Source organism: Epinephelus moara, chromosome 5, assembly GCF_006386435.1.
Source record: "Epinephelus moara isolate mb chromosome 5, YSFRI_EMoa_1.0, whole genome shotgun sequence".
Classification (NCBI taxonomy): Eukaryota; Metazoa; Chordata; class Actinopteri; order Perciformes; family Serranidae; genus Epinephelus; species Epinephelus moara.
Window position 1 is genome coordinate 40,737,080 of NC_065510.1, and position 12,138 is coordinate 40,749,217.

Consider the following 12,138-nt stretch of genomic DNA (forward strand, 5'->3'; position numbering starts at 1 on the left):
AGCCTCGCCTCCATTTCAGCAAATATATTACATTTATTACAGGTACCATCATCATTGAAGTAGGCAGGGGAATAGCTAAACACAGCCGCCAGGCTGCCCGCGGGGCTACATTTTACAATGCTAATTGCAAATGTTAGCTGGGCTGCCGGGCTACTCACCTAACACAACCGAAACGCCTGACCCATTGTTGGGACCGAGCCGCTAATAACTCAAGCTCCGGACATTAACCCATGCTATGATTGTAACATTAAGTTTTCATTCACATGAACGTACATGAACGCGCAGCCGGACCGGCTTGTAAACAATGGGCTGGAGATCAACACAGAGAGAGGGTGTGTGAGGTCATGTTATACTCCAGATGAAATTACACCTCTAGTTCTTCACATAGCAATTTTTTAATTCCTTCAATCTAGAAATGATGAATTTCACTTATTGCTCCTTTAAAGTTTTCTGTTGTTGTTGTTGTTGTTTTTCCTTCTCTTTCTGCTTCTTCTCTCCGTTTTATATGATTGTGAATAGAAACAAGTGATAATGTTGCCTTAGGTGTTGAGAAATTGTGGACATTTTGTAATACGTTCTGACATGTTACAGACCACATGATAAAAGAGGAACATAACTACATAACAGTTGTATTAAAATCAAATATAATAAAATAATAATTAAGATTATTAGAAAATTAAAATATCTATTAGCTGCAACCCTAAGATGCAACCCTGGAATCTTGCTCTGACTTTTATTTCCTATTTTGTCTGGTAACGTTACGAACAAACAAACAATTGTTGATTATAGTCACAAGAAACGCATTGTCTTAAATTTTTTTCCATTTAAATACATGAAATTACATCAACTAAAAAAAAGTAGTAGTACTTAGTAAAAAAAAAAAAAAAAAGCAGTATGCTACGATAGAGTTCAACAGCAACACACACTGAAGTCTCCAATATTACACCAAAGTTAAATAACCTTATGATATAAATAGCCGTAATAACCTTCAGGCAGACGTTAACTGTTGATGTAGAATAGTAAAGTAGTAACGTTAGTAATAGTTTTAGCTAACCGAGCTGTGTACCTAATGAACTGGGAACTGTGTATAAAGTGCTGTAGCCATTCACGAATGAATTTAATGAATTTAGCCGCTGTAGTTACCGTTAAACACACAGAATTGTTCATTCAGTTGTTCTGTGCTCGAACTAATAGGACCCGGTGAAGCTAGCGTTTTCTGTTCATGTAACCATTAGCCTCCGTACACCGTGTATATGTTAGACAGTTACTTTACACGTAACTATTTAAGCTAACATTTATAGTGTCACAACAACAGATACTCTCTGTATTCAAGACAGTTAAATGCTAAAAGGAATAAAAGCTACAACGCTTTAACGCTCACCTTCCTGATGTGCTAGTTCAAAACAAACCACAGGTCTTCTTCTCCTTTTGTAATTCCGGCAGCCTGCATGCCTTGCCGCACACTGCCGCCTCTCACAGGTCGGGATTATATTGCAGATCGAAGAGGTGGTATTTCGGTCCTGTGGTAGGGAGGGATTCAAGGACAGATTTCATGCTCTTTGACTGATTGACGGTGGATTATTCAGGCTCTACATTGTCACTGTGATCAGGTGTGATGATTCAGAATAAAGCCTCACACTTCCCGTCACATGTCACCGTTGCATCTTCTGAGTAGATGTTTCACAGTTAGTAGTTTTCTGCAGTTATGGAGTCCATTCTCATGTTTGCCTATTTTGCCAAGTCCCATGCCGGTTTATGGTGTTCCGGGGCATACGCATTTAAAGGGTTGTATTTAGTATTTATTTTACTGCAGATTTTTTAAGAAAACAGGCGGGTTTGGAGGGCATGTTTTCTTTGAAAATCACCAAAATTACATCGTTTATTGTTGCCAGAAACTGTAAAAACAAAAATCGTTATTGTTGGATTTCAAATTTCCAAATGTCTTTGGACACATCATGTGTGACAACTACTTCTGTAGTGAGATTTCATCAAAATCACTTTATTCTAAGTCTAATTTAAAATTTAGCCCAGAATTAAGTGTTTATAGTAATTAACCAGCATGGATGACAAGAGTGAAAAACCAGGTCTTTTTTCAACTCCAGGATTTTATCTTCAACTTTAAATTTTTATCTGTCAAACATCAAAGGGGAAGTTTTAAAAATCTAACAACTAATTTATGGCGGAGGGAGGGTCATGCATTTTCTACCAGTCACTCAGGGAGGCTCAAGGAAAAATATTTGTAGCTTCAGGGAGGGCTGAAAACAACAACAACAAAAGCAAAACAAAGTCACACCCCAGTCACACCCCAGCCGGGGGTGGCTGGGGTGTGACCCCCCTCCTCTGACAAGTAAATTTTCAATTCATACTTTATTGAAGACACATCTCAAGGAGAGGTCCATAGCACCATAAGAGCAAGACAAACAGCATACACAATTAAAATTAAAAAAAAAGAAAAAAAAGACAACAACAATACACAATAAAACAGTGATGTACAGAAAATATAAGAGTCGCACGCAAGTGTACAGGCATGATCGCCAGTGACTCCACATCTTAGATGTGAACCTGACTGAGCTGAGTGCTGGGTTAATTAAGCATGAAATAAAACAATTTAATGAGTTAGATACTCTACATTATGAATCTATACATCAGATTCCGTATCACTGCAGCACAGGTAGGGACCCCAACACTAGCAAATCACTGCAGCACAGGTAGGGACCCCAACACTAGCAAACATATGACTTGCACTGCAGCTTCTTGGACCTTTAAGCAGCAACCTCATACGATCATTGTAAGCCACAGTGAGTCTCTGCATGCTGCTTTTCTTGTACCGACACCACAGGTGGGCAGTATAAAGAGATGTACAGAATGCCTTAAACAAAGAGCAGTCCCTTACATATTTCTCTTGATAATAGATTTATACTGAGGTGTACCAGTGATTGCTCTCTCTTCCACGTTGCTCTTTAGTGCCCTTCTCAGCTGCCTCAGAAAGCCAGTGTCAAACTTGCTCCTCACTGGGATATGTTTTGTCAAAAGTATTTGTTACCTACCGTGACTTCAAAAACTGTGTCCAAAAACCATCCAGCCGCTCCTGACCTGTCACCCTACAAGCCACAGTCGACTGTAGTGAAGACACATAGGCTATGTAGTTCTTGACCAAATTATCCTTCAAGAACACTGGCCATAACTTCTCAGGGTTGCTCACACCTTGTTCTTCAGCTTTAGTTTTGGTACTCCAGTCCTACTTCTACCTTTGCTTCCATCTATCAGTTCATCTATCTGAACTTAACAAATCATAAGAGATGCTTGGCAGAAAATTGTATTGCAAGGGAAGATAGAGTCGGCCATATCAGATGGCCATGTCCTATCTTGTATTGTTAGTGAAAGTGAAAAATAATTTGTGGATCCACACTGTGATTTAGATCCACTCCAAAATGTTATGGGTTCTAACATGGCCCATACACCCTTCCACCAAGTTTCATGAAAACCAGGCCAGGAGTTTTTCCACAATTCTGCTGACAGACGGACAAACAAACCCAACATATTCTCACTCCCATCTCATCACATGTCGATGCTTGCTCAGTGGACTTTTGACGCCTATGTGACGCGCTTGGTATCCTGGGTGCATCTGTTGTTGATGCTGTTCGACACTGTGTCAGTTTTAAAGCTACAGTGAAGACACATGTATCATTGTGGCGGCAGTAGCTCAGTCCATAGGGACTTGGTTTGGAACCAGAGGGTCATCTGTTCAAGTCCCCGTCTGGTAGCTGGAGAGGTGCCAGTTCACCTCCTGGGCACTGACGAGGTGCCCTTGAGCAAGGAACCCCCAGCCACTCGGAGCGCCTGTCATGGGCAGCCCCACTCTGACATCTCTCCACTTAGTGCATGTATAGGTCCTGTTTGTGCATGTGTGTGTTCAGACCTGTGTATAATTGACAACAGAGTGAAAAAATTGAATTTCCCCTCAAGGATTAATAAAATTTAAAATTAAAATAAAAAATTAAATCATATCAAACTAGAGAACCTGAGGCATCCATTGATACCAACACTGTTATGCTACGTTGTTGGAAAGGCGGCCAAATAATGCCCCAAAGTTACGCTAAATTTTGGTGAGGAATATTGCCATTTTCAAAATGGTGTGATTAAATATTTCTGCATACTGGGGTCCCTAAACAGTCTTGAAATTTTATAAATCAAGTATGTCTGGAAAAATGAGAGTTGACAGCCATACACTCTTTACACTATTTCAGTTCTGCACACAAATCACCCTTCCCTCCACCCTATAGGGACTTTCCAGCTCCTTACGTTACGTTACGGAGGATAATATGTGGTTTGGAACACTGTACTGACATCTCAGACACTCCAAGTCAACTTTTATTGATTTCAAACCCACTGCACAGTTTTGACATTAACTTTTTCAAACATACAGAGAAATCACAATGTAGTAATAATTGGATCTGTTCATTTTTACATTTTGTAAGGCAAAGTTTTGTTCACACAGTGTTTATATTGACCATCTGTCTCTGCCTAACAGCTGGAGTGTAGTTCAAGGTGTAAGATAAATCATCCACAAATAATCTAGATCTATTTATAGCCATCATACTACACAAGATGCAAAAGTTTTCCAAACATCTCCTTTTAAAACTTATGTTATTTCATTTTAGCAGCCTTCATTATAACCATTTAGATACATTACATGTCCCTGTATGATTATTAGAGCTTTGGCAGTTGTTCAGCTGCTGAGCACCCTTGAACCTGATTCGATTCAGTGGCAGAAACCAATGAAACCTTTTGAAGACCATACAAAAGCTTTTTTAAGGGCTTGGAAGGAAAAGGACAGCTTGAATATCCAAAATGCATTTAATCCATTCGCATTACCGCCCAGAAAAGACATCACAAATTAGTCACTGCATGAGCCACATCTCCTGCCTCAGCTGGAAAGGAGCATGATAATAAAGTAAGTGCAGTGTCTCTGTCTATTCATTATAGTTATCAGTTAGAATGGTAAAACCATAACTAAAACAGCATCTACAGTATGGAGCTTTATTACTGCTGTAATGATACTGCTGACGGATGGTCACTGCACAAACCCAATATTAATGTATGTTATAACAGTGTGCTCAGTTGTTGGAGACAAATGCTACAGAAATCAGATGGCCACTTATGTTGGGCCATTTTCCTTCAGCTCATTAAGGGATCTCTGTAAACAGCAGTCTGTTGATACACCGTTTTCTTGTGACAAAAAAAGGAAAAAGGAACATATGAAGTACTGAAATGTCATGAGGAAGTATATTTATGTGTTAATCTTGAGTCTAAGATGTCATGGAGCTCTTATAGAGGAATAATCAATGATTCTGAGATGTAACAGGAGGTAGAAAATATGTTTCTTCATGCTGAAAGAGGTCTTGTTGCTTATTGGTGCTCAAGACCAATGTTTTTGATGTTCCAAAAAATTGAATGCTGTGGTGCTCCCTTGTTAGTTTTTAAATACCATAAGAAACACATCATTTTAAGAATAATAATGATAATCTTTTTTTACAGGACTTTTTTAAAAACTAAACTTAAACAAAAAAGATATAGCGTGATATTTGGTGAGCCTTAAGCACATTTTTGTTGCCTTCATACAAAGCCAATCTAGCTCTTTCCCACTGTTCCCAGTCTTTGTGTTAAGCTTAGTTTACTGGCTGCTGGTTATAGCTTGATACTTTGTGTACGAACATGAGAAAGGGAATAAAAGTATTTTCCCAAAATGCCTATTTATTGCTGTCATATTTGATGAAACTGTCATCATATCTTTGGAATATCTGTGGAAAAAAAAGATCATGTTCCTCTGCTTCCTCATACTGCTCCTCATGGCATTTACAAGAGTCCACTGTGGCTGAACCAAAACAACTAAATATGAATCAAGATTCTTTCACTGCATTGCCTATTTCTCACCTCAGTTGTTTCAGAAATAATCCAATATCACAACTCACAATTTGCCTCAGAGGGCTTTACAGCATACAACATCCCTCTGTCCTTAGGACCCTCGCAGCGGATAAGGAAAAACTCCCCCCAAAAAAACCTTTAACGGGGGGAAAAAATGGATTGCATTTAAGTGTACTGTTTAGCTGTAAAATGAGAACCGGCCAGTATATTGGAAACAGCTGAGTCAAAACCAAGCACCGCCCACCAGTCGGACAACACATTAGAAATGACGTGCGAGGTACCCTGGGTGTGTTGATTGTTGATGTTCTGCGACGCCGTGTCAACTTCTGCCTGTAACATGCATTGTCTGTTTTCAAAATACACTTCTGTTTTCACAGGAAATGTACAGTTTGCATACAGTCTCTTTCAAAATAAACGCACTATGTCAGTACAACACCCGAAGTTGAAGTTTTTCTTTTTCTTTCAACTACAAACGCACATGGTTATCAAATAAATTAATTCCACTATTGTAACTTAAAAGACATAAAGAGACAATCTGGGTAAAACCAAGTGAAAGACACTCAAGTAACATCAGGGTAACTTCTTTGATAAAAGTGAGTTTAAAGATGATACTGATTCAGCCAGCCTTATTTGATAAATTATTGATTTGATAAATAATTTGTCAAAGTTTTATCAAAATTCATTTTATGATTTTTGAGATATTGTATTTGATGGATAGGCCTGCAGACTGATCCCAGAATCACTCTTGTGGGGACAACTAGGGGCTCATTTTGCAAAATAGTTGATGTCATGTCATCAATCACCAGTCAACATATGTAAAGACTATGCCAACATGTTACCATAAACCTAAGAGGCAGGTCAGAAAGTACATGTAAATGACTGCAGATTTGGTGTTGCATAAATATAAAAAATACTGAATTATTGATATCATTAGTGAACAACTGGTCCCCATGTCCTCACACTTTCCACGCTTCCTTTTGTCATCATTCATCACGTAAGCATGGATTAAGATACCGGGTATGTGTGTCAACGGATCTCACACTATTATATTCATGGCTTTTGTGTGAATTTTTCACATTACTTGACATGGTTTTAAGTTATGACTCAGTTGGTGATGACAAATGATAATCAGTGATGAATCTGGAGCTCTTAAGTGGTTCTAAATAATACATTTCATTCTCCACATCATGTTCAAAGAAAAAAAACAATTTTCATATCTTGTTAAAGCACAGCAAATTTGCAGAATTTGACTTAGATAATAGGCTCATAAAATGTCTATTAAAATATATTTGTATTTAAAAGGTTGAGTTCAGTGCTGTACTTCAACAACACTCTTCGGTTGTTATGAAATTCTGATTGCAGTTCCCCTTTACCCACCAGATTATCAGTACACAAATGTTTCACTCATATCAAGTAACAGCAAAAATAATTTCATGGTTCCTCTAGTACAAAAAGTGATTAAATAAGTTATCAACATGAAGAAATAATGTCTCTTTTTAATTTTCTATCAACAGGAGCAGAACCACCGTGCTGGAAGCTGCTGTCAGTTTGGCTGCTTTAAAGCAGATATCTGTCTCTTCAAACAGCTGCCATCTGTTCCTTCACTAATGAATGTGAAAATCAACAAGTTGTACTGCACAATAAATGTTTGTTGTTAATGTCTGTGCAAGAGATATTGAGTATTAAGAGTGATAAAACCTAAGCTTTTAAAGTGGCTTTATTGTGTGGACTCTGCTAACAAGGAAAATTGTTTGCGAAAGGTACTCAAGTGCAGCACAGCTGCTCTGTCAGGGCTGGATCAATCCTTCTATTGATCCTGGGGCAACAATTAGTGGAGGGTCATTTTCTAACTGACTCCTTATTAGAAACAGAAATAGAGAGAACTTTATTTATTGCAGAAGGGGAATTCAGCTGTCCAGCAGCTCATAAAAGACAAAAACACAATAACCACACTTGCCCTCATCAACAACAACAGCATAGTGGTATTAAAATAGATATAGTATAAAATAAGTTAAATTATTACTCCCACTTCCTATGCATTGTGTATGTACAGAAGAGAGTGGATACCCAATCCAAGCCCAATAGGACCCAATGGGACCCGACAGGTTGGGCCAGGTTTAAATAAATATTTAATATGATTAAATAATTGAATAGAACTGATGTTCAGGTTCAGGTCGCGTTCAGCCTTTGACAGACCTGCTGTCTGTTGAGGGCTACTTCTTGTTGGAGTATGTTATTTACATGAAAACACGAGCACAACACACAGGTTATTTCAATACTCATATAAGTTAACATTGGCTAGCTAACAATGGATGGTGTCAACCAAATTATGTCATCACCCCACCTGAAGCTCAGTGTACCTGCTTGGGGCATTCTGGCCTTTCAGCAAGCAGCAGCAACCAAAACTTTAACATTGCTGGAGGACTGATCAAACAGAGGAGGACAGTACAAAAGCCAGCAGCTTAAAAATACATTAGTTGCTACTGGCATAGCACACCCAGATCTATGACCAAACTGTCAGCAATCCAGTTGCATTGTGGGCAGTGCAGGTGCCAGGTTTTGACAACGATGAGTGTGGAATATAAAAGACAATATCTCTGCTGCAGCAAATTTAATCCTTTTTAAAACTGTCCATCAAGAGTCTGACAATGTCGTAAGAATGCATTGCTGACGTACTAGCTACTTCATTGGTGCATATGGGATTGCCAAACAAATCCGAGTAGGTATAGCTGCAGCTGTGACTCACTCAACTGCTCAATGACTCACCCATCATCAGTCCAAGCTCAATCCCTTTTGTGTCCTGGAAGCAAAAGCCCTGGAGAAATTGTTAAGTTAGTGTTGAGCGAGCTTTGAAGTGTTTGATTAAAAAACTGTTAGAAATCTGACAACCCGCCAGCAGGCCCTTCTAACCTATCATTGAAAAGCTACACTCCACACAGTGCTATTATTGCTGCCCGTTTCAAGACAAAACCACCACAGCAGCCTCAATAAACACTTTTGTCAGACAAACAAATAATGAACAAACAGTTATTACTTACCTATGAAGTAATACACTCTCAGGTGTAGATGATCTAAACCCAGCAAGATATTTAGTCCACTCCAAACACATTGTTACATCCGTAGATATGCATGAACTCCTGTCACATTGTTTCAGATGTTTAAATCTCTCCACATGATTCAAAATTTCTCTGTCCTGCACGTGCAGTGTATCTTAAAATGGAGGTGAGCATCTGTGTTTTCTGCTGAGACCTCCCTTGAGCCAATAGAAGCTTGAAGTGCTGATGCTATGGCCTGACAGCCAACCAGGTCCTGAGCTTAAGGAAATGTACATCACTGATATTTCCTGTAGTTTCAAGCTTGTTAAAGCACCAGCGATTGGCCATATGTTCCAGAGGCTTATTGGTCTTGTAGTAAATGACACTCCTGACCTCCAGAGGAAATTTAAACTGTTATAAATGTACAGAAATGATAAACAAATGGCTCCTATGTTGTCGTAAGGGAAAAAAAATTCAGCCTCTTATCGATTTAGGTTTTCTAGAAGTGTTTTTGTATACATCATGCACCTAATGAGACAATTCTTTCTATGTTGATTAGTTTGTAACTCATATTCAGTAGCATTGTTTTACCTTCTACTTTGAAAAGAGCCAGGACATAACCTTAGAAAAACCTGGAAAACTAATGTTTTCCGTCACATTATCTACTTTCAGTTTGGACTATATGAGGCTTCATGACATGGACCCATTGTGTTTTCCAGCTATAACGTCTTTATTCTAGTTTCCTGCAGCACCTTTTTTAAAGAAAATATTCAGGTGAAGATAAAAACCCCAAACAAAAAACCCTTATATGTCAGTGTGTTGCAACTTATATAACACAATGACTAAAGCACTCACAATGATTCTGACTCTTGGAGAGAAAACTTCAGCTCTAGACCATGCATTAGCGTGTACTAAAAATGGAACAAGAATAGCTTTCAGCTCACTTTGGGTAATGCCTTGGGGAGGCATTTCAAGTGAGCAGAGATGAATTTTACAGGACCTTTTAAAAGAGAGACTGTTAAGCAGTGGTGTAGTGGAGGGTATATGCAGCTACATGCAGATATACCCACCTCTTTTTCTGTCTGTTTACAATATACCCACCCATCAACCAGAGAGCCATTGTAATATATAAGAGAGTATATGCACTTCCTCCTCAGTAACCTACCCATCTTTAGTACACTCAACTCATCCACTACCACTACATCACTGCAGTTAAGGTTAGAATGAAGGTGCAAGAGTTGCACCTCGTTATTTATGAGGAAAGTCACATCTTCACGTAAAAAAATATCAAAGTAAATGGATAAAGTGAATTATTGCTATATTTTGTGTCATATTTAGTCACTACAAGTCCTTTTGTAGCAGAGTTCAAGGAACCGCCATGTTGGTAGGCTTGCCTTGTACTGGTGGTTGGCGTGATTTGTAGGGGGCTTATCTTACCATGTAGGCTTATAACGGAATGTGACTGCAGGTATACATGTCTCACAATTAATCAGATCACTACAAGCTAACTACAACACGGTGAATCCGGAGCTCTGAGGCCCCCTGCAGTCCCCTGGCGGTTATCCGGCTCTTTGCCCAGTTGGTAACAACTTCCTATCACTGTACTTCAGTGTGTGTCTACCTGATGACTCAAACACAGAGACAGGCACAACAAGGACAGGGTGTGGGGGAAACACTCTCACACACACACTGTTTTATTGTGATCCAAAAGGCTGCTTATACCAGTAGGGGAACTAATTTGGTTTTCTCTGACCAAAGCAGACTACAAAACACTCCAGCGGTTCAGTCGTAACCCATTCAGATGGAGGGCAACTGACTTTCTAAACAGCAGACAATCATCACAGCGCTCTGCTCACACCCTGCATGCTAGACGGAGTCAGATTATGTTCAGGTGTGCAAATCAGTAAGAGTCGACAGCAAGAGGAAGGATGCCTCTTCACTGGAAATCACAAAAGCTCCAGTCTCAATGTCTGTCCTCGACTCAACTCTCTTTTCTTTGAAGTGCTCATGTTGCAAACACCCACACCAAAAATAACAAATAAACCAAACAAGCAATTTAACAAGAAAAAGAAAGATAAAAGTTGGTCTTTTGTGTGTTTGTGTGTTTGTTTGTTTGTGTGTGTGTGTGTGTGTGTGTGTGTGTGTGTGTGTGTGTGTGTGTGTGCACGCACACTGACTTTGATCTGTGTGTGCTGCTTTTGTTTCACGTGATTTGACATCCTTTGAGGCCTCGCATGCCCCTGACACATGGTGATGTGTGGATTGCTGTTATCTGGATAATGGCCAGCTGCTTCTCCCTCCCTCATGCAATACCAAAAACGCCCAACTGTTCCATGATGCATACTCATACATTTAAATAAGGAGAGATCCAGTTAAAGTGTTTAATGACATTTAATGAGGCTGGCAATGGAGAAAGTCTTGATTAGACCCCATTGATGTGATGAATAGCAGAAATTCACCTAAAGGCAAAAATGTGATTCATCACTGGTGTGTGTTTATTTCAAACAAACAGAAGCCCTTGTTACACAGAGATGCTACAGTGAGGCTACGAAGTCCCTTCTTCATGCCTCCTTTGCATTTTTACACAGAACCAAACGACTGCAGCATCGTGCCACTTTCATTTGACAGCATTCTGGCACCATGGAATCAAAAGAGGTGTGATGGGCGTGACATGTAACACAACAGTGTTGGCCTCCAGTGTGACATATTACACACATGTCAGCTGTGCTTTCTAAACAGCAAGGACACAATACAACAATAACAATCATTTACTGTGTCTGTTATATGGTGGCTGATCTCATCCTCTGCTCAGAGAATAAGGAGCTCCCAGACTTCATGTTTTTTCCAATTTGTGGATATTTTTGGCTGCTCAACAAAAGAGGAAAGGGAAAGAAAAAAAGATTGGTATGTATTTTGCTCTCTTGTCCTCTCCAACCACCCCTTCTTCCTCTCTCTCTTCCTCTCTCTCCTCCTCTCTCTCTTCCTCTCTCTCTCTCTTCCTCTCTCTCGCCCTCTCTCTCTTCCTCTCTCCCAGGTTTAAATACAGCGCTGCTGAGTTGCGTTACACAACTTGTTGCTGCTGCTCCGTCATCTCCACAGTGCCACGAGGACGCAGCAGGTGTGCAGCTTGTAGACTGTAATAGAGAAAGTGTGTAACGTAAAGAAAGAAAAGAGAGGA

At 39.5% G+C, this 12,138-nt stretch overlaps 1 protein-coding gene across 3 annotated transcripts in view; it reads right to left on the minus strand.

The window, feature by feature from the left end:
• ankrd49 (ankyrin repeat domain 49) overlaps positions 1 to 1,450 on the minus strand; it is a 25,078-nt gene extending 23,628 nt beyond the window's left edge. The window contains exon 1 of one of the 3 annotated variants that reach the window (XR_007569990.1): positions 1,144 to 1,330. The gene's annotated coding sequence lies outside the window, so the exon portion shown is untranslated. Of the gene's footprint in view, positions 1 to 1,143; positions 1,331 to 1,381 lie in introns of those variants that run through there. The other 2 variants (XM_050045210.1, XM_050045209.1) reach the window with 2 other exon arrangements.
• Positions 1,451 to 12,138: the final 10,688 nt, after the last annotated feature.